Source organism: Thunnus albacares, chromosome 22 (assembly GCF_914725855.1).
Source record: "Thunnus albacares chromosome 22, fThuAlb1.1, whole genome shotgun sequence".
Classification (NCBI taxonomy): Eukaryota; Metazoa; Chordata; class Actinopteri; order Scombriformes; family Scombridae; genus Thunnus; species Thunnus albacares.
The window spans coordinates 26338392-26361805 of NC_058127.1; the positions used below are offsets into that span (position 1 = coordinate 26338392).

The 23414-nt window shown below is 39.0% G+C and overlaps 1 long non-coding RNA gene across 1 annotated transcript; it reads right to left on the reverse strand.

The window, feature by feature from the left end:
* Positions 1 to 11073: 11073 nt before the first annotated feature.
* LOC122973699 lies at positions 11074 to 12298 on the reverse strand. Its single transcript, XR_006400114.1, has 3 exons — positions 11748 to 12298; positions 11563 to 11624; positions 11074 to 11421 (listed from the first exon to the last, which is right to left on the reverse strand). It is a non-coding gene; the product is annotated as an uncharacterized LOC122973699 (long non-coding RNA).
* Between the last annotated feature and the right edge of the window lie 11116 nt (positions 12299 to 23414).

Here is a 23414-nt window from a genome sequence, read left to right on the forward strand (position 1 = left end):
ATAAATCAATATACAATGCATTATTTTGTTTTTCCGTTTTTCATGTGAATAGAAAAAAAAAAAAAAAAGAAATCCACATGCTTTTCCCATTTTCATCTTCAAATCAGCAATTGGAACAGAAATTAAACCAAAACCTACAAAAACGCTGTCATTGGCTATGCTTACTATAGCCTGGATGGATGGATGCATGGATAAACAGCTGTCCTCCTGATAACTCCTGAGTTCCATCAGAACTGTCTAAAATGTTATTTCAGAATCTAAAAGTTTAATTCTATTTTCCCTGGAGAGTTTCCTCTGTCCCGTCAAGTTTATAACAACAGTTTTTAGTTTTGCTGCTTAAATGTCCCACGGTATTTCCTGCTGTGATGTTACATGGACGTTACATGGCACATTGAAACATTTACAATTACTGAAAGCAGCCTCTCTAATCTTTAAAGTAAATCATTAAAGAAAACATTCATACATCAATACAACACAAAATAAAGACATTATCTGGAAAGCTTGTGCTGCTCAACATAATGTAAAAAGCAATATAGCCTCCAGGGACCGATAGAGGTAGAGTACATTCCGGCTCTGTCAGGCACGCCTGGTTCTTTTCCCTACTCCCCTGTCTCTACACGCAGAGTCTATTTTTGACGGATGTGTAAGATTTTTACAGTAAATAAAGAAAAATGCTGCCTAGTATTTGTATCCTGATAAAATAAGAAATCACCTGGAGAAAATAACGGCATTTCAATCAAAATGCAAAACAATTAACAAGGAACTAAATTAATCAAACTGCAGCAGAGAATATCCACAGGCTAACAACCTAACAGGTTAACAACCACCAAGTCTACTCACCGCAGACTAACAAGCTAACAGGCTAACAACCACCAAGTCTACTCACCGCAGACTAACAAGCTAACAGGCTAACAAACTTACAACATCATACTTACAAGATTGCAAACCAAAATGAGAGCACATAATCACACAGTTGTATTTGTTGTTACAGATTGACATTTCATACAGATCTTCTGAAATGACTACTTTTTGGGCTGCTTTGCTTTCTATTTGAAGGCTATAGGCCAATATTGAATTTGCAACTCTTTTTCTAATGCAGCCTGTATGCTTAAATAATGAAACACAAAAAGTATCTGCTCAATTTTTAATGTTTATAAAATTTTTTAAATAAAGCAGTGTGTCCTGAATGGGATTTCTGTTTTTGCCATGGTATCAAATCAGTTATTGAGAGTAGTGGAGCTTCAGTGGTAATTCTAGTATGGGGACATCACAAGTATATACTGTAAGTGTCATACAATTTACTGATGAGTCATTTCGAGAAATTTACTATTGCACTTCTGATTTGGCTGTGAGATTTTCCAGTTTTGGATGCGTAAGATGTGATGAATTTTAATGAATGTGGCAGCGCTACCACAGCACCATCTAGCGGTGGTTGAGTTTCATCTCTTGTCACACTCTTTTACGAAATGCCGGTGGAGGGGGTGGGGGGGATGACGACTATATATGACCTCAAGAATGAGGAGCTCCTACTACAACAAATATTTTATCATTGAATAATGCTCATTTTGTCCAAAATGACACCTACACCCTTCAGTAGTAGACTTGTCTAAAGATATGACATAAAAATGCCCACATACTTGGTTGTGAGAAGCCCTATCCATACCACATATATTTACATGAAGGAAACTGCAATGGCTTCAACCATTTACCAGACAAATTCTGGCTCCACAATGAGTAGCCACATCAGTGAATAATAAGCAAATGAAATAAAAGCAATAAAATGTGTCCCAGTGATGCAGCTAGATTTTGGCCTAAATGCGCACACTCAGCTGGACCGTGCTGGTTTTGAAATGCCCACATACAGTAGCTGTGACACGTACAGCCCTGCATGTCAAACAATTAACAATTATATTTAGATACTCAACACAACATGTGCAATTGCCCTCTTATTTAACCATGGGACTCATAGGTCTGCATTCCAAATAATTTGTTTTGCAATAATCTCTACAGATATTTGGCTTCTTGTCCCAGCGGAGAAAAGCAATGGAATTACAGAGTATGCTGACACATTTACAAACAAAACTCCCCTTATCTTGTCCAATTTTCCAAACTAGTCCACACAATGGCCATGTCCTCCTGTCTATCCTCCCTTTTTCACATTTTACTCCATTTGTCTTAAAAAGATGTTTTATGATAGGGACTCCTCCAGTGGAGGAGACAGTGACCTCACTCATCACAGTGAGGATGTCAGGTTTTGGTATCATTGTGCTTGTACAGAGACCAAAACTAAAACCTATGCTCACTGACTGACAACCTGTACAATAGCCTTAGATGCTGCACAGAAAAGGTAGGTGGGTGGATACCAGGTTGTTCATGAAAAAATTGTTCCAACACGTTAATCCCTCTAAAACTACAAATAGTTGCTTCTTTTTGTTACAGGTTAAATAAATTACATACACTGTGTTAAATAGTGAACTTTAGAGGTGTTTGTGTGTTTTTGAACTTTGGACTGAACCAGGCTAGCTGCCCCCCCCCCCTCCCCCCGGCTTTCAGTCTTTAAGCTAAGCTAGGTTAAACCTGTTCTGACTCCAGCCATTTCCTGTGTCTACTTAACTCACAGACATGAGACTGATATCAATCTTCTCGTCTCACTTTCGTAAAGAAAGCATTTCTAATAATGTTTTATCACATACAGGTTCATGCCACTGGCCAACCCAGAGAGGAGGAGGAGCAACAATGAAAATCACTACTAACAATATGAAAAATGTTAATGGATTTGCCTTTAGACAATTGAATGTCTACAGTCAAGAACCGGTTGTCTTATTCTGTGGACATACTTCCAAAGAAGAATTCCATAAAGGCCCATTCTCTATTAGAAAAAAAAGATCTGTCTGTTATACTCATTCACTACACACTGGCAGCTTAAAAACACTTTTAAAACAGAGATATAATAAGTGGTCGATTGGAGATACCAACGGCCCACCTTAATGCGGAGGTATAAAGGAGTCCATCAAATATCAGTCCAGAGAAAGAAAGCATTCAAAGGGTGTAATCACGGACTGGTGAGGGACAGACAGTAGCCATGTACACAAAAAGAATGTAGTTTTGTTCTACATAATTGTACTCTGCAGTGCTTCTCTCTCTTGGTTGCTGTTGAGAATCTATAATTACTCATGCAAGCATTGAAATAGTTTTCAGACACATCAACAGTGCGATTAATCTTTTCATTGAGCCTGATTTGTCTGGATGCAGGACGAAGCAGTCACACAGGGAGCACTTTGTTTTTGAGGAGCAGCATGAGTTTTCCTCATCAGACATTCCTGGATCTGCAGTACAGTCAGAAATGTGTTCAACAGAGACTGAACAAGAAAGGTGCCAAAGGTTAATCTGAGGGCGGTAGATACAGAGGTGTGTTTGTCTCATGAGAATGTGAGATGTGTGTACATGTTGGACTAACGTTAATGTATTATTACGACCTGCAGTCACCGTAACTAAAACCTCTTCCTTTCGCTTCACTTCAATCAACAAATGAGAAGTACTCTGATCCATGGCAAGTAACAGACAGACAAACACATGGACATCTGTGGACCACGCATGGATATAAGGTAACTGTATACCTCTCATTCTTGCAGCCTGATCTGGGCCCTTGACTTCATCTTGCCCCTCCATTTCCTCTCAGAGTGAGACAAGACCTCCGGATCCCTGGGCTGTACCTCGTTCAAAACAAGTCAGAAACCTTGAAGTCAAAGTCATACTTGAATATTTAGTGTGTGTTATTCTACATATCTGGTGAAAGTGTGCTTAGACAAAGGGACAATTTTTATCCAGATGCAGTAGCTCAAGTTGCACCTGATTTGACTGTTATCAGCCTATTGAATAGGCGTTATCATTACACATCTATCCCAAATATTTGGGCTAGTAGGGCCCTACTAAACCTACTAGTAGGTTCAGGAGGCTGTTCCCCATTTATTTCAGTGAGCCAATGTTGGTGGAGCCCATTAGGTGCAGAGGGCCTGTTATCAGGCATATGCTGTCACGTAACTGTCAAGTTTCTTTTTGCAAAAACAAACAAAATGGCTGACATTCCTTTTATTCTCACCATAGCAATGATAGAAAGCCTGAAAGAATTCAGTTGAATTCACTTCAGTTCAATTTCATTTATACAATGCCAAATCATAACAAAAGTTATCTCAGGGCACTTTTCACATAGAGCAGGTCTAGACTGTATTCTTTAATTTACAGAGACCCAACAATTCCTCCATGAGCAGCACTTGGTGACAGTGGCAGGAAAGAGACACAGAGAAGCATAACAGGTACAATAATAACAATAACAACAATAGTAATAAGAGAGATATGACTAGAAATAATAATAGCAATAATAGCAGGAAAAGGTGTTGAGGCAGGATACCCACAGGACCACGCCACCATCCCTGCGGCCATGGCCCACAATTGGGATTCTGGAATCTCCGTAATAACTGACAAACTAAAGATCATAGACATTCACTGAATGAAGATTTTGAAAATAAAAGGCACATTTCTCCCTAGAAATGTTAGCACATTTTAATGTCAAAACTATCTTAAAAAATTGAGAATAAAAGGAATATCAGCCATTTTTTTGTTTTTGCAGACAGAAACTTGACAGTCATGTGACATGGACACAGGCCAATAGAGAAGAATAGACCAAAAAATGTAGGCATCTCACAATTTTAGAGCTGTTATTGTGAATCTAATACGTTTTGCACTGGGGTGTATTATCATTATAGTAATATGCGCCTACACAGGTGGTGCACAACATACACCCTGCTTGTTACACAGACAGGACGCGCAGCAGCACACAAACATGCAAAAGATTACAAGTACAAGGATTACAGTGTGAAAGATTATTATTGTGTATATTAACATATTTTAAAAAATACATGTTATGATGCTTAGTCATAAAATTTATCAGAATTAACTAATCGCAGTAATGATGGATTAAATAGTCTAATTATTTGACCAAATCATGGCAATACATGTAGGTATTTAAACAGACGGACAACAACAGATCAGACACAGATCAGCTTTCCTGCTGCATCAATATATGATGACATGAGGAACACACGAGGAAATAAATGAGGTGAAAACAATGATTAAACTAAAGAAGGAAATAAATCTGCACATTTTCTAGCTGCTGCCAGCAGCAGGATCAGCACCTTGGAGAGTTGATCAAGTCCTGATAACTGTGTTGATGATTCTTTACATGATTAAAATTAATGATTTAAATTTTGAACAATATTTAACAAATATTCTTTAACATTTTTGAGAGTACAGTGATCAGGTTTCCATACTTTCAGCAATTAAAGCCCCGCTGATTTGACTTGTTACTCCGTGACTGAACAAAACGATTTCAAAGAAACCAAAGCTGCAATTAAAAAAATAAACCTTTTCAAAAACTGAACAAAAATAAATTTTCAATAAATGAATGAACAGGACCTTAAACTGGTGGTCTGGGGCTGACCACAGGAGGGCCCAGGAGCAGTGGGGGCCAGTGTGCTTGTTATGGATCATGCGCTTTCACTTTGTGCATGAGCAGATCTGTTTCCTCTGCAGAGAAGAGCTCCTTCTTTCTACTTCGCAAATGTACCATCACAATAGCAACCCGCCAAGATGCAAGTGCACCTGGCTCTTAAAGGGAATGGGAGATGACACTCTGATTGGTTTATTGCATGTTACACCGAAAACACACCCATGATTAATTAGGAGACTATGGACAACCCCTTTGAACCATGAGCCTGGCACATTGAGCATTTTTCTGCCATTAAAATAGCAGAGGTGGATTTGGACACACTCTAAATGCACTTGTGCCATGCACTTCAGACCATGCGCTTTAGGTTGTTAAAATAGGGCCCTTGGATTGCAGATGAGGTCTGATGACACTTTGTACTAATTGGTTTGTTTCTGAGCTAGAATAAGAAGCTCATCCTGTTCATCCTTATTCCGGCTCAGCCATTTTTTGTTTTGTTTTATTGCTGTGTGTAATCTCAGGTTAAAGAGGCTGAATTAGCAACCAGACAAAGCAGGAAATCAAGGATCTTTAAAACTCGAAATTCACTCTATGGCAAATACTTTGTAATTGATTCATTGCAAATTTGCGTGGTAATATGCATCACTAAACCAGCATATACTGTTTACTCAAATGATGAGGGTCTTAAAGGATAAGGTTGGCAATTTCCTATCTTTTTATTATTGTCAGCAAATCTCATGTGCAGAGCCAAACCAACAATGACCCAACAAACAATGAACAACAATGAACCAACAATGAACTGATCTACTAAAGTATCTAAAGTGTGTTATATCTTATTCCTCTGTGCCGTAGACCTCCATTGTTGTCCAAAAACTATTAAAAACACATCAGTGAGCCACACCGCTGCAGTGGGTGACATGTTCCTCCAAGAGAGTTTCTTTGTGATGTAAAAATGTAATTATTGGGTGGTTTCTGGGGCAAAATTGGCTATATAGGGGGGCTCAAAAGAAGGGCACAGCTCATTTATGCCCCACTAGCTAAGGTTAATCCAGCCCTGCAGGTTAGGGTAAACCAATTGTGGACAATTACATGGTGGTTAATGGGTAAGTAATATCATTCAAACATGTGAAAAAGAGCTTCAGGCTCTCACATGTAGAGGAGCAGCAGGAGTGTGTGGAGGTTTGATATAAAGCAGACGACTGGTTTTGAACTCAGCAGGTCTTCATCAATTATTAAAAGTAAAAAACTGTGCTGTGAGGATTATTTGCATGTTGCATGTTGAAAGGTGAAGAGCATTGCACTGTATAGATATGGCATCAGCACTGAATGTTGCCCTTGCATGTAAACCACAATGCAAATTATGGACATGCTGTCATTGAATGTCAAAATGCATTGGACCAAAGAAATAACATCCATGTTTATATATCAGTTTGAATATCCATATTTAGTATATCTGTTGTGGAAACCATTTTAAATAAGATGTATTTGAACCATTTAGAACATCATTTTAGTCCCCACAGATCAATGTGATACACACTGTTTTGTTCTACACCTTTAAAGCTGACTTTTCTGCCAGCCTCTGCCATTTAAAGAAATCTAGTTTGAAATGGAAGCCATCTTTAAAGGCCACAGGTCTCTGGCTGAGTGTGAAGCCCTGAGGCCATCTAACTGGACCTTTGGTATTCAGTACGGCTTCTCTCTGATCAGTTTGTTCTTTCATTGCCTGAGGCTCTGCAGCTGTAAAGCTTTATCTGTCAGCAAGACGAGGAAAATGGAGAATAGTGTTTAGAGTGAGCATACAGAACATACAGAAAAAAAGAGAAGGCATGGAGTTGAAGTACAGCCAGGAGAGTAAAGTAAAATGATACTGGCATTCCACCAAACTACACGCAGCTGATCTGCTTTTGTTGTAGGAATAGTTTGCACACATTTCATTTTGGCATTTTGCCTCAAGAATAAATGAACACATGAAATTCTAATCTTAGTTATAGAGTTAGGTAGAGTAGATAATATAGTGCATTCTATAATGTTCTTAGCCATGCTAGCAGTGTGGTTCTTAGGAGGGCAATTAATTATCCCCAGAAGATGAATCCTCATGGCTTTGATGATGTTTTCCTGATTTTCTCTAGTGCCACCAGCAGATTGACATTTGTGATTTTGAGTGAAATGTCTCTTGGCACAAACATTCAATTACCCAGACAACTTTGGTAATCCTCAGACTTTTTATCTGGATTCATCATCAGGTCAAAATGACAGCTTGTACACTTTTTATGACCAAGACTGTTTCCAAATCACTCCCTTCTTTACTCCCTATAAACACTCAATGGTTTACTCTATAGTGAGCATTAAATTGAGATTTTGGACATTTGCTATAATAATTTTGCATCATCCCTGAAATGCATAGTCACACAACAGTATTGCTCTCATCTATAAAATGTGGCAAATTGCATTGTGGGATTGTCACCAGAAAGTCTTGTACATGCTATGACCACTACTTTTTTCATTTCATTGTGGAATTTTTTAAATGGTAGATACATTTACATCAGCCTCAGCTATGTTTAGTGCTAAAGCAAAGTCAATATGCTAAACTTTGAAGGTTAACATGGTAAACATTATACCCGAATGTTGACATTGACAGTGTGAGCATGTTAGCATGTTGATGTTAGCATTTACCCCAGAACACAGCTGTGCAGCTTTACAGAGCTGCTGACTGTAGACTTTTAGTCATGTTAGTTTTGAAGCAAGGTGTTCAACATGAGTTTTGTGGGACAAATGGTGTTATCTCACCAATGCCTAAGCAAAGTATGCACAATATTTAAAGGTACCCTGTAGAGCAATGCTTTTATAAGTGGGTCTCCATTTTGTTTGTTCTCATGCACACATGCAGGGATGCACATCCATGAGTACAAGCATGCAGGTGATGAAATGCAACAATGGCCCGCAAAAGCAGAGAAATAGAAATCTGCTGGCAAGTAAACATGGATGTAAACAATACAGGTTTCAAACATTTAAGAGATATTGACTTTGCAAATGTTTATGTGGAAGGAAATTACATTCAACATGTTAGACAAATTGTGTAATGGTGACAAACACTGAAGATTTTTTTCGTACAAAAAACTACACAAGCCACCTTGAACTTTATCGGCTCTATTTCCATTGAGAGCATGAATCACTTTAGAAGCATCTACAGATCAGAAGCTCTGTGCTCTTGTAAAAAACAGACATTTAGTGTTTTTGGAGCTCAGAACAAGCTTTAAAGGTCATCAAAAGCAGACTGTCACCTGGAGAAGAAGTAGTTGGTGGCACAGTCCATGGTATTATCTATGGTATCATCGGCATAAAAATTGACATTACAATGTTCAGTTGTAAAATAAATATTATATATGTGTTTACCAGAAAAATGTGATTTGAACCTGAATTTGAGCTGAAAGCAGAATCATTAAACCCCATGGAAAGCAGCTTATTAACAAATTGTTGTGCTCAGCAATATCAAAAGCCTCGGACCAATCTACAAAGAGTGTAGCTTTTAATAAAGCAAAGCCATCCACAATGGCAGCGGCAGCAGTTAATGTATTATGACTCAGTGTAAAAGCCTGACTGCTGTGCTGCTGTGGTTCAATGCCAATTTTGACCACTTTATAGCTATTCAGTACAACTTTTAGGTTTTTTTTTATATATATATCTTTTGAGTTTAATAGGAATTATAGAACTGTTTTTGTCTATATTTGTGATCCATTTTTTGGTGCAATAAATTATTCAAAGTTTTAGAGTGTGTCTTGAAAAACACCACAGACTCAAATTGTTACCCATTCGAGGCATTGTTACTCTCGGATGCCGGGACAGGACATTAATATTTTTCTCCAGAAAGGTACGTAGTTGTGAGATGATCAGTAATTCTAGGATTTTGTACAGACAAGCAAATAGTTGTATGGGTCAATAGTTGTGAAGAAATGATGGCTTTGCAATAGCAAATGAAAACGGAGGATGATATACACCTTGTTTTCTCATAAACACATATTTATATTTCAGAACGTCTCATAATATCAAGTCATGATTTAGTGGCAATTTTGTAAAAGCTCTGACCCTTTGAAATTACAACAAAATGCATATATTCTATGTTATACATATCAATATTATCATCATACCTCAAGATCTACTGTGTTTCTGACAGAATATAACTGGAAAAATAAAAGAAAGCATGACAAGAATCCTTTCGGTGCTGTGTGTTGGTGCTGTGACAGAATATCTTAGACAAAGCAATGGGCTGTATTTCTATTACTTACAGGGTGTATTTTTTTAAGTAAAACTGTAACCAGCTGAAAAGAGTTTTTCTGTAATGTCTCTTCTTTGTCTGTGTCCTGTCAGTATTGTAAAACACTGTTTAAAATGCTGCTATGTGGACTGAATCTTTGTTGTGGAGTAAGACACAGTGTCCCATTCACTGCAGTATTGCTTTTTGATACCCACCATCACTCCCCTCACTATTAATTGGAGCTGGTCAGTGTCTGAGTCTTTGGAAAGCTTTACTGAGTGTATTGTGGGGTTCAAGATACAAAAGCTGAAGTGCGCTGAGTTGGAGAATACCCTCTCCTCAGAAACTGCACTTAAAGACTAATGAATATGTTCTTTCATTAAGAATGGATCAAATGACTACTTGTAATTTGAAAGTGTCACTTGAAGTGATGAGCAATCTTAGAATTAACACCAACTCTGCAGTTTCCCTCAGCTCCACTGAGCTTTTTGAGCCTCTTTTAGACTTTTTATTTTGTTTTTAGGCCTGCAAACTGTTTTGTTGCACTCTCAGAGCTCTCATAAACCTTGTTTCCAGGAGCAGGGCAGCTTCAGTATACCCACTGTATGCTACCTGCCTAGAAGCAATAAGCAGAAAGACAATGTTAGAAACTAGCTGGTGAACATAGTGGAGCATTTAGCAGCTACATAGCCAGATATTTGTCTCAGGAGTTGGTGGAGACCAAACCAGAGTTAAAAGGAGAGTGAATGTTGTACATCATCAGATGGACACAAACACGGCTCCTAATGAATGCTAATGTTGCTCTGTGCCCAACACGCTCTGCCGCCATGGACATAACCGTTGGGAAATTGTGGCGAACTGAAGTCTGTGGCAGATTTCCAAAGGTCAGCAAAGTTGCAGAGACAGGTGAGAGGTTGTCGTCATCATCCATTGGAGAAGCGCTCTCGTCGCAGTGGAGTGAGATTTCACACAGCTGAAAATGGTCCCACCATTGCCAGTGATGAACAGGAAGGAGTGCCCGGCAGTGCATGCAGGGTGGTGGCTGTATCATGCCGCTTTCTGTGTGGTCCCATCCGAGGCATTCAAAGCAGAAAAGATGCCTGGCAGCGGCAGCGATGACACACGACAGGCAGGAACGAGCTTGTAGCAGTGACTTCATCCGCAGAGAGGTAAGATCAGTGAGCTGATTTCACTGTCGCTTAAGTGAAAAGAATAAGTGAGTGGCAGCAAGATGCTGCTTTATATACTATGTGCAACACATGTAATCCATAGGTGCACCCCGATTTGGGAGCCTGTGTGAGATAGAACTGCTCAGGCAACAACAGTAAAACATGAAACTGTAACAAAACAAGCAAACAAACAAAAAGTTCCACTCCAGGCCCCATTTTATGACAAAATGGGATGTGGGAAACCATACTACAACAGCTAAATTCTGACTTTTTTTCCCCCGTGAATGCCTGAATGTCATTAAAACAAAATTTCAAACTATTTAACACCAACACTAAAGAGACAAGTCTTCATTTCTTACGGCTACCACCACCCATCCTGTCCACTGCATACTTCAGGTATTTTGTCATGGTCTCCATTACTCTCTGGACCTCCTCAGCTGTGACAAATGCTGGATCTCACGCATCAGTCTCTGGTACTCCAGGTATGATGATCGTTCCTGCAGAGAGGGAGAGGGAGTAGAGATTTTGAAAAATAAAAGTGAATAATGACATAGAATTGAATACAGGAAAATGCATTTTTGTGGTCATATTTCAGACCTGTGAATGAAATGTGTGAGTGAGTTTTATAGTCAATCTACCTCTTGCAGTTTCTGCATGGTTGGCTGTCTTCTTTGGTCCAGTAGTCTCTCCTCCTTCACATCTGCAAACACACATACTCCAACCATTAATCCAAAATGTATAATATAAGGAATGGCAGCTGCGGTGAGTACAAATGAGTCTTTTTGCTTGCACTAACTGCTCTCACAAATAACACACACGGTACCTTGATAGCTGAGTCTGCAGCCTGCAGGGAGTCCTGATCCGTCTTGCAGCCACTGTCCATATTTTTCATCTCCGCCTGCCTGGTCTTCAGCTCAGCCTGGGCATGCTTAAGGGTCATTTTGGGCCTAGACAGAAAGAAGGAGGACAGAGACAAGATGAGATATATTAACTTTGATAGAAATCTCTGATAAGACTATTACAAGACTATTATAATGACAGAGATCAAGTCTGTTAAAGGGAAACATCCGGTATTTTTAAACCGGGACCCTATTTTCCCATCATTTTGGATCTTAGTGATTAATGGGGACATAAATTTTTGAAACTGGTCCAGTATTGAGCGAGAACGCTTCAGCGGGCAGCCACGAAACGGGCTGCAATGTAATCCTTGGGGCAATTGCACCCGTCAATGTACGTCTACTAAAAGCGCTTGTTTTTGCTACTGATAGGCTCAGATTGTTATTATAAGTGTCTGACAACAAAAGTAAACACAGGAACTAGCCGTCTACACTGCACTGACTCATTTGTCAGTACATTGTGTGTGTGTGCGTGTGTGTGTGTACGTGGGTGGCATGTTGGCATGTGTGTACATGCTGATCTGGAGTCAGTTTGGTAGGATGTGGGTGTAAATGAATTATTATTTTTTGAATGTGCATTGTTATTTATAGATATTATTCACATAATTTGCATGCAAAATTGGTCTACTCAACCAGTGAGCAAAAATTCAACCCAAAAGTAGCCCAAGTCCGCAGGAAAACGGAGGATCTGGCAACCTTGGAGCTGAGGATGCACTGCGCCTGCTCATTGAGTAGTTTGAAAATCAACAGAAACAAGAGGACAGAAATGGAGCAGAAATAACGCTATTGGGTGAGTTTACTTTTATGTTGGCGTGTATGTTCTATCACGCACATGTTGATGTAGAGTTCAGTGATTTAGAGTCTCTGTTTTCCTTACAGAGTTCCGACGAGGACTGTCAATAGCTGATTACATCCTGGAGTTGGCATCAGCATCAGCATGAGTCTGCTGCAGCCTCAGTGGAAACAGGAGAAAAGTGCATCAGATGGAATTAAAAGAGTTAAGAGTTCAAACTGATAGATTATCTACAAGAAACAATACTTTTGATGATCATCTTTTTCTGTGCTGTTTATCCAAATAAAATACTGTTTCATGTCAATATTGACTCAGTGTGTTTCTATAATGATGCATATGTCTTGTATTAACTAAGATATTTAATGTGTTTGCTGTGTGTTTGTTTATATATAATTCACTATCAGGATTGTCTTGAAAGTGACACGTTGTTAAGATGTATAACATACATTCAGGCCAGTTTAGAACATATAGCTTATTAGGTTATTAAACTTGCAGTGTACTTTTATATATTAATAAAAGTCTGTCACTTTCAAGTCCTTGCCAAATGAGTTCACACAATGCTGATTAAGCCTATCCCTGTCAGATAATCGAGTGAATGGGGATAAAATAATTAAATAATGCAGTTCTTCTAGACTTTCCAAATGTTATCAGATTGAATGGATCAAATTCTGTTAGTGAAACGAGTCATTTCGTGGGGGTTGTCAACAGTAGCGACAGAGCGGGCTACAGTGGAGCCTATGACATAAGCATGTGTTAACAGTGCTTTTGTAATTACTTTCACTACCAGAAGGGGGAGACAAAAGTCCCACACTCCAACTTTGATCTGGACATATAGGATGTATAAAGCTTTAGCACAATAGCTGAATAGGACCGTTGATGATGGCAAAGACATTTTTTGACATTGCTGGGACGTCCAGGAAGGACGTCCAGCTGATGGCCAATTAATGTCCCCAACGTCAGCACAACTTCCATTTTGGAACTATTTTTGAACAATAATGGGAACTCTTGATTGGAAGTTCAAACAACGGTCATTCAATATCTCAGGGTTTGCTGGATTATGTTACAGATGTTTAAAGCTGAGGACAGTTGGTTGCAATCTGTAATGTCACCGCTAGATGTCACTAAGTCCTACACACTGGTTCTTTAAGTAAAGTTTTGAATACAGAGCTTTGACTTACGATGTAGTATTGTTACTTTTACTGAAGTAAAAGGACAGAACTTTTCTTTCACCATTGGAAGTGAGGGCAATAAAGGTTACTATTGAGTACAAATACCATTATGTTTTTGAATGAGATCTTCCTCTCTGCAATGTACAAGTATAAAGCAGTATCTTTTCAGTGATGAAATGATTCCTCTTGCACCACTGATGTCAGTAATGGAGAATTCCAGCACAAAGCAGACATTTTTCTTCATTGTGAGGCTGTTAGATCAATAACAGTGTCAGCAAGAAAAAGCCAGTGAATTCTATTTATCAACTTCCCATGATGTCTTCACCTTGCCATCTATATTGTTATATACTACTCTGTGTTTTTATCTTTAGTGTGGGAAAAGTGCTCTGTGTGAAATAAATTTGTAAAATCCCAACCTTTCAATGTTCTCATTACTTATAAACAATATGAACAGACTTATCTGAGAAGGAGGCTGTAAACCAAATTTTGGTTCTGACCAAAACATTTTTACTTGACAGGAATCAGTCTTTTATACTTTATGGAACTGATATTTCCATCATTTTTAAGCAACAATCTCCAAACTAAACAACAAAATACGTAATTCGTCATTGCCTTCCAAAAGGTAAAAAAAAAAAAAAAAAAATCACCATAAAAGCAGCAGTAAGCCACTGTGTCCAGCCAAGAAATAGTCTTGCATTGCACCTTGGTTTTAGAAGTGCTGGATATAGCCAGACTAGCTGTTCCCCCCTGCTTCCAGTCTTTTTTGCTTAGCTAGGCTAACCAGCTCCTGGCTCTTCATATTTAACATATAGACATCAGAGTGGTATCGATCTTCTAACTCATGCCAAGAAAGCCACTTAGCATGTTTTCCAAACTGTGGAATTATGCCTTTAAAAGAACCCAACAACTGTTGGTAGGAGATGGGATGCTACCAACAGAGTCCTGTGTCAAACTCAAATGCTTTGTTGAACTTGCATTGCTAATATCAACATCATACTACTTCCACTTTTGACTGATAATTCACGTGGACACTAGAGGTCTTTGTCAAGTACATGTTGACATAGGCATAATTAACCTTTGGCACTTGACCAAACAACAAATGTTGTTATTTTGCTGTGTTAATTTATTCAGCCAACAGTCAACACTGTTAAAACGTTTTTTTTAATGTTGCACTGCCAGTTCCAGTCTTGGGAAGGGAGGAAGTTGTGCAAGGATTCATTTTCATGATTTGGATTTAAAGTGTTGAAAACTTCAGTAACACTTGTAGTAAAAAGAATATGTAATGTCAGAACAACATGTTTCAGTTAGTGGCTTTCATCTGGGTATGAAAAGAAGAAAAATTAAAAAGTAAAAATCAACCAATGGGGTATTCACACATGGATGAATTTGGTATATGGTCATGTGGTTTCAGGAAAATTATGTGCCTAAATTGTTGGAGGGATGAGGAGAGTGTCTTATGATGGACATGGGTGACACAGTATTTGTTCCATAAACAGGAGAGATGCATGTGTTGGGTTCTCTTTTCTATCTCCTCTATTCTCAAAAAATGTTGCACTTAATATCTTAAGTGTACTGTATAAAAAAACTATTACATTGGAATTGTTTTAAAAAACATAAAAGCTGCAATTAAAAACAGAACCAGCCATAAGGAAGATTAACACATAAATAAGGAATTTGGAAATATGTAAGATAGTGCCACTATAACACTGATAGTGTATTCACTTGCAATTGTTTTCATGTATACACACTAGCCCATATGCAAAAGAGCTAAATGGAGTGCAGCTGAAATGTAGCAATTCTTTGGAAACGCCTAAAGACCTCCTTGTCTGGAAAAAGTGAAAGAGCGTGGGAGCAGGTAGCTGCTTCACTAGAAGCTGTCTAGTGATGTCAGGCACAAAGAGAAGCAACAGCTTCCCATTGATCAGAGACCAAATAGAAAATTACAATTACAATTTTTTAAAAACAATTTAATTTAATTTGAACAATGAACAAGGCCAGGGATGAGTGAGATCATTTGATCCCTTTTGTGTGAATCCAGCAGGCTGAGTGCCACTGAGCAGAGATAGTTGTGTGCTCATAAGCTGAATGTCTACACAGCTGCCTCCTCTGGATGGACTCCATCAGTAAGAGCCTGCAGAGTCTGTCCAACACAGTGGATGAGCAGTCCATTCCACGAGCTCCTCAGCCATATGACCACTGCTGCCCAGTTATCTGTCTAGAACATCTCTCCAGTCCACATCAGTCATCTGAGAATGAGAGGTAGAATCAGATTTTCAGGCCAGTCTGTTATTAGGTTATGTTGCTTTTTATATTCTTTACTTCTGGTGTTGAATGTGTAAAGAACAAAGAAATAAATGCATTAAGTATTAAAAACTCACAAAAGAAACAACTTGTCTGCTGGTGTCAAAAATATTTCAGACAAACCATTTCTGATTATTTATGTATCAAAATCCCTATTTTTTTGCTCCATAAAATGTGTATTTATTAAATCAAATGTGACCAGCTAAACCCTCCCATCATTTGAAAAACAAACTTGACTTTGATTGGAAATAATTCACATCACAGAAGCTAAAGATGCTCTCACTGCTGTTTCACTGGGACTTTGAAGTGTATTCATGCTGAATATGATGTCAATTTTGGACTCAGTGTATCTGCTGCAAATGTGACCGTTTGCTGTGTTTATTTGACCCAAACTGCTGTATCTAGGTAGCAACGTTTCTCCAACTGTGTGTTTAGACAGCTCAGACTCTGACTGAACTCACCAAGAATTTGAGAGCCCAGATGCACTAAACTCTATGCATTCAACTGTGTGTACACACAAAACCAAAAACAAAATATGCATACACATTCTGTCCATCAGATCCATAAAGCCATGTACACGGTCCTGTTTTCGAAATCTCAGTTATTATGGAACAAGGTGCACACGCACAAATCTTATTTCCACTCCCCCCATCCACAAATTGATGAAGACACCCTTAACCAGCTGTTTTCATATCAACATGCTTCCTGCTCCTCCAGTCTGTAGACAAGTCAATGAAACAAACTGCAGTTTCTGATTCAAGATCACTGATTGTGTTGCATTTGAAGTATCACGCTGATGTGTGCTGAAGTGTGTGTTTCCTCTGATAAGTTTGTTTTTAATTGGTTATCTGATGATATAAAAGGGGGTGTGACATGATTGACAGCTGTGATTGACAGCCGCTCTCAAACCTCTATCAGACGCGGTAGACAAGGCGGGTGACTGCAGCAGCTTCAGATGGAAGACGTTTACGTATGTTTTCATCTGTGCTTCACTACCAGCTGCTAGTTACCGGCTGGTTTTGGCTGGTTTATCTCCATCGCGGCTCCTGGGTTCACTAGGCTCTCGATGGTGGACAGCTGTCAGTGTAGTTGGGGGGGGTGTGTCTCGCAGTCCACCCCCCTGCCTCTACTGCCAGACTCTGGTTGCAAATGACGTCACACGTCGTCCATCTCTATATTTTAAGGTTGTAATGTGTCCCTGATTTGTCCAAATATCTGAATCACATTTTCAGCATTCCAAAGGTTCATTCAGTCCCAGTTCTTGGCCTGCACCATAGTAATATATTGCCAATGTGCTAACAAACTAGAATAACAGACAGAAGGGTGAGATAACTCAACAAAGGGTGTGGAAGACTGTATATGCATGCTGTCTATAGTACAGGATCCCATAGTATTTATAGGCATTCAATAAAACACAATGGGTGATAGAGAGTAAATTTATGGTGGAGCTGTGTGAACAAGGCAGGAGGTCAGGCTGTAATGACAGCCATCTGGGATATAAAGAAGATGGAGCCAAGTTTTCCCCGGAGGTCCTACAATCCTGCACATTTGTGATAGTCTGTGCTGAGGAGGGTGTAAATTTTGTCAGCACTTCCCGCAACAGGTGGAGGAATGAAGCTCTTGGCGGGTACACACTCTCACTGTACCCATGCTGCAGTCTTACTGCAAAAGGGAAAAATGGAGGGAAGTGTCCACTTGAAATCCTTCCAGTGGTCCAGTGTTGCAGGGGACTGGATCCCAGTATGCATTGGGTGTCAGATGTGAAAAGTAAAACTTGGATAGGTCAGCAGTCTGTCACAGGGTGGACACATTGACAGGTACACTCAAACCTTTGGACACAAAGGAAGCCACATATTGAAAAAAGATACAAATTCCATACAGAAAGGTCTTTGCAACAAGCACAGACATGTTCACTTGGATTTTATGTGGAATGGTGCCTTTCTTTAGGATCATTCCTGTTTATTATTACTAATTTTTAGTCCTTACTAATTTTTAAACATTAGGTTAATATTGTTTAACCAGGTTTAATTATACAAATCATATTGTGATGTGTTGTAAGACTATTTCATTTGTATAAATTGTTTGTCTTTGTTTAACCTTGAAGATGGCCTAGTAGCCTGCAACCTACTAGCATTTTAGGCTACATAACAATTTTATAAATATATAATTTCAAATATAAATAGGCATTCTTCTAATAATCATTTCCTGTCCTCATCCGCCCAATTATATACTGTTCTTGATGCATTCTTGGTTTTCATAACACCCTCAATCTAACTAATCTATACTAGTGCGGGTTAGGTGGTGTTATTTTGTTTTAAATTACAATTTTTATTCTGGGGGAGGACTCCCAGACACCCTCCCTAGTTATGTATCTTTCCAAGTTTGCTCCCCCATTTTAAAACATAACCAGACGCCTATGTATATGCACATCACTAGGTGCAAGTCTATTAAAGTTTAATCATGACAAAACTGAAAAACTGAAAGCTTCCCTTCAGTATGATGGATGTACTACATAGATATAAATTGTTTTTATTCACATATCATTCACCCTGCACCAGACTGCATTTTTACTTACTGACACCACTCAATCATTTGTGCTACTGTTGAAGAAAATCACACAAATCTTTGTTCAAAGTTTGCTATAGAGGTGGTGTTTTATTAGTATTCCGAAATACAGTGAGTTTAATGACACAGAGAGGGTCTGAGGCAGTAAACTGACCCAGAGCAATGAGAGAAAAGCAGTAACAACAGCGGTGATCAGAAATTATGTAAATTAGTGGTCGATTGATTAATTGGCCAAACTGATTAATATATAGGGCAGGCTTGTTAAGCTAATAGAAAATTGTTACAAACAAGCTAAAGCTGGCTGTTTATCTTAGTTTACCACAAATCTTAAAATGTGGCAAATTCTTGTAAACTTAGCTGCTGGCTGAGACAAAGCAGCCACTCCTCTCTACTAGCAGTACCTGCAGCAATAAATCACATCAGCAGCAGAGGGAGGAGGACAGAGGACAGGAGGAAAGACTGACAGCAACAACAGTAGCATTCTGTCTAATTTCACTCACACAATGTTGATGTCAGAAATGTTATTTATTTTACTGACATTTTAGATTTGTTTCCAGTGAGACATTGAGTTTATATAGAAACTAAACTGCTGCTGCTCTAGAAACATCTAGTTATACTGAAAATATAAATCAATTCTAATCCTGCTCTGAATTTATTCTTTTTTAAAAATGATAATAAAAAATCCAATTCTTTAGTAATGAATAAGACTATATATGGTCAGTGTACTGAAGTAGCATCACATGACATGGATAAGCTGTGTTTGAGTAAAAAAAAAAAAAAAGTTGTAAGAACCATATTTCCTACTCATATCTTAAGATTTTTTAATTGAAAGAGAACTTATTTTAATTCTAATTATAACTATTCTAATTATCTGTTAACTCCCCCTGCTCTTTCATCTGTTTCACTCTGTGTATGTCTCTTGTTTTTCACTCTGCATTGAGTGTTTTGTCAGAATGATGGTTATTTGGGATGCTTTAACTGTGCGCTGTCCCTCATGCATCTATGCACCTTTTTTCTGCCTCTTTCCTAGTCAATGATAATGGATTGCTGGAATGTTGTCAATGATTTGACAACATTTTGGGTGCAAATTCAGGAGGGTCATCTCTGTCCGGTTACCACAGTTACGGTCAAACCGAGCACACCTGCAGAGCAGCCGTCCCACACTAAACTGATATAACAGCCACATGAGTCACATGTTTTACCTGCTAGTTTGTGGTGTGAAATAAAAAACTTGCATCCTGGTATTAGCTCAGTTATAAAATCCAAACGCACCACGGAGCGTCTCTCCTGCCAGCTGCTGACAGCACTGTCAGCCGGAGAGTCAATCACACTGGCGGTAGAGGATGAGATGGTAGACACGCTTGTGTGTGCCTGTTTAAACAGGAGTTTAGCCAACGTGACAACGTGAAATCGTGACAGCTCACAGCAGGAAACACAGTCACACTGTCCTCAGCTTCCTCAAGCCAAGAGACAGGCCAACAAGAGTACGGATAAGATAAAGATAAAATCCTAAAATACCATCCTCACAGCTGGTAAGTGGCTTCGCCCTGATTTTGGGAGGATGAGCAGGTTATTTATTACTTTGACTCAGATGTTCAGTTCAACCGTTATCTATTTTCTAATAAAGTCAAAGATTGTTCATTTCCAACAGCGTCAAATTCTTCCACGATCCGATTTTTCAATCAGAAATTGCTTACTGTCATTTTCAGATTGGCTGGAATTGTGGCACACTGTAACACTGTGCAAAGCTGAGTGAGCGCGCAGGCAAAGCTGAGAGCGCACAGAGTGGAGATGTTGAGAGAGAAAGACAGAAACTGAGCAAGTATCAAAGACTTTGGGAGAGGAGAAGTGATTTAAACTGAGTGAAAAAAGGTTACAATATGTGGATAATAGCAAACATGTACATAAATGTACTGAGCACAGAATAGATTGTTTGCTCAGAGTAAATTATTCTTTGCATGGTAATAATTTCTGTACAAAATGAACTTTCACGCTCGACAAAGTAAGAGCCAAGTGGTAAATAAGGATTATGCTTTAAAGGGTGGGTCCATAATTTTTTGTAATTTTGAGGTTTTTATATCATTCTGTTGCCTCCCAGTAGTGTTCCGTGTGTATTCAAATCCCAAAAATATGTATGTTTTAGCATTTTAATGCTAAAAGACCTTGATGCCCTGAACACCTTAGAAACACATTATCTAATGATATAGCTACTCTAGATGGCATTGCCCTGACCTCCAGCACCACTGTAAGGACTCTGGGAGTTATCTTTGATTAGGATGTGTCCTTCAACTCCCACATAAAACCAATTTCAAGGACTGCCTTTTTCACCTGCATAACATTGAACAAATCAGGCACATCCTGTCTCAAAAAGATGCAGAAGAACTAGTCCATGCATTTGTTACTTCTAGGCTGGATTATTGTAATTCCTTATTATCAGGCTGCCCTAACAAATCCCCAAAGACTCTCCAGCTGGTCCAGAATGCAGCTACATGTGAACTGACAAAAACTAGAAAAAGAGATTGTATTTCTCCCATTTTACCTTCTCCGCACTGGCTCTCTGTGAAGTCCAGAATAGAATTTAAACCTAGAAAGCCCTTAATGGTCAGGCACCATCATATATTAAAGAGCTTGCCTTGGACCAGTCCCTAGTTATGCTGTTATAGGCCTAGACTGCCAGGGGACTTCCCATGATGCACTGAGCTCCTCGCTCCTCCTCGCTCCTCCTCGTTCCTCCTCGTTCCTCCTCACTCCTCCTCCTCCTCCTCTCCACATTCATGTACCATTAATGCATGTTACTAACTTGGTTTTTGTGCTTTCTTGTCTCACAGGTTCCTATGGACCATGGTCACAGACCTCCTGGTTTTGAATCACGGGCTTCTGTGGATCGTGGTTGCAGACCCCATGCTGCCATGGTCCTGCTTGATGCCTACGTCTGCTATTATGATTATTATCATTATTATTAGTCACATTTCTTGTTATGAATGTTGTTGTGCCTCTCTGTGTCTCTCTCCCCTCTCCCCCTCCTTCTTTCTTTCTCAACCCAACCAGTCAAGGCAGATGGTCGCCCTTCTAGAGCCTGGTTCTGCTCGAGGTTTCTTCGAGGGGAGTTTTTCTTTGCTGCTGTTGCCAAGTGTTTGCTCATGGGGGAACGTTGGGTCTCTGTAAAAGAAAGAGTACAGTCTAGAACTGCTCTATGTTAAAAGTGCCCTCAAGTAACTTCTGTTGTGATTTTGCGCTATACAAATAAAATTGACTTGACTTGAATTGACTTAAACATTATTCTATTTTTTCTCTAACCTTAACCAAGTGCTTTTTGTGCCTGAATCTAATCAAACCATCACGATAACAGTGGCAGATATGGAAAATGCATGTCTTGGTGGAAAGCATTGACAAATGACTTATTTTGTTGTGTAGTTTGGAGGATTCACTCTGAAAACAAAGAAAAGTGGGAAGAAGAGAAGACAAAGAGAGGGTAAGGAAAGCAGGGAGGGGTGACAGACAACAGAGCCATGAAGAGAGGAGGATGTGTTGTTAGCACAGAGAGGAGGGATCTGGTTACACTGTATACTGTCAGTGCATTTCTTCTCATAGTCCTTTAATTAGAACAACATGGAAGCGATTGTGTAGCTACAATACTAAAGGCTGTGTGTGTGTGTGAGTGTATAGATGGCGATGCACGAAATGTAGTTTTCTGATTTCATCTTGTATTTGTGGTTGCATTGTGCAAGTCCCAGTGGAAATAAAATATGATGTTGTGACTGTGTGAATAAAAACAAAATCATAACCTGTACAGTGTGTACATACATTCAAATTTTCCCATGAGGCCTGAGCATGACAAAGAGCTTCATTCCAAAATGACCTACATTACACACCATCTGTGCTGCCAACTTTTTTATCAAAGACATGCAAGCTCGCTTCAGTCAGACTGTGAACAGAAGAGTAAGGAATACTCTCACAGAAACCTTTGACCTCTGACTTTTTGTCCAGTGTAGTTGCTCTATTTACAGCAAACATATGTCCTTTGTTTGAAACTTAGTGACAGCAGGACTCTGAAAGCTGCAAATTAAGAAAACATCTACACCAAGTTGACAACACATGCATGCACAGCATTTAGAAAAAAAAAGAAACACTGCAATGTCAGGAAACACAACCAAATACAGAAATGTGCTGCAAAAGTGTTTATGTATTTGGTTGTGTTTTCTGTATTTGTTGTCCCTCTCCGTATTAAGTTTTCTCACTCAGCAGTGTTTGCTTTCTAAATGCTGTACATGTGTTGTCAAATTGGTGAAGATTTTTGTTCATTAGCTTTTGTTTTGTCTCTTTGCATGTGTTTCCTACTTTGCAGTACATTGAGCTCCAAGGGCCACTGTAGAAAACAGCTGCTGTGGCTTGAAATGATGACAGAAATGTTGTTTGGAGAAGTCTGAATCTGTAATTGAGTGTGGCTCTTTTTAGGCTTCCTGCCTCCACTGAGGACAAAAGCACTGAGTTTATAACAAAGCGAAAATAAATATTAGAGACAGAGTAATAGAGACATCTTTATTTATTTAGATTTTTATGTCAGAGATAGAGGAAACATTATTAACACAACCATGTGTCCACTCTTGGTTTTAAACAGAGCTTTTAACAAACAGAGACAGTTTACCACACTGACAGACATGAATAAATGATGTTACTATATCTGTATATTAATTGCACTAAATTGCATTTCTTTCATTCTCTACAGGATTCCTGACAGTGATTGGCTCAGCATAGATGCTTTTAAT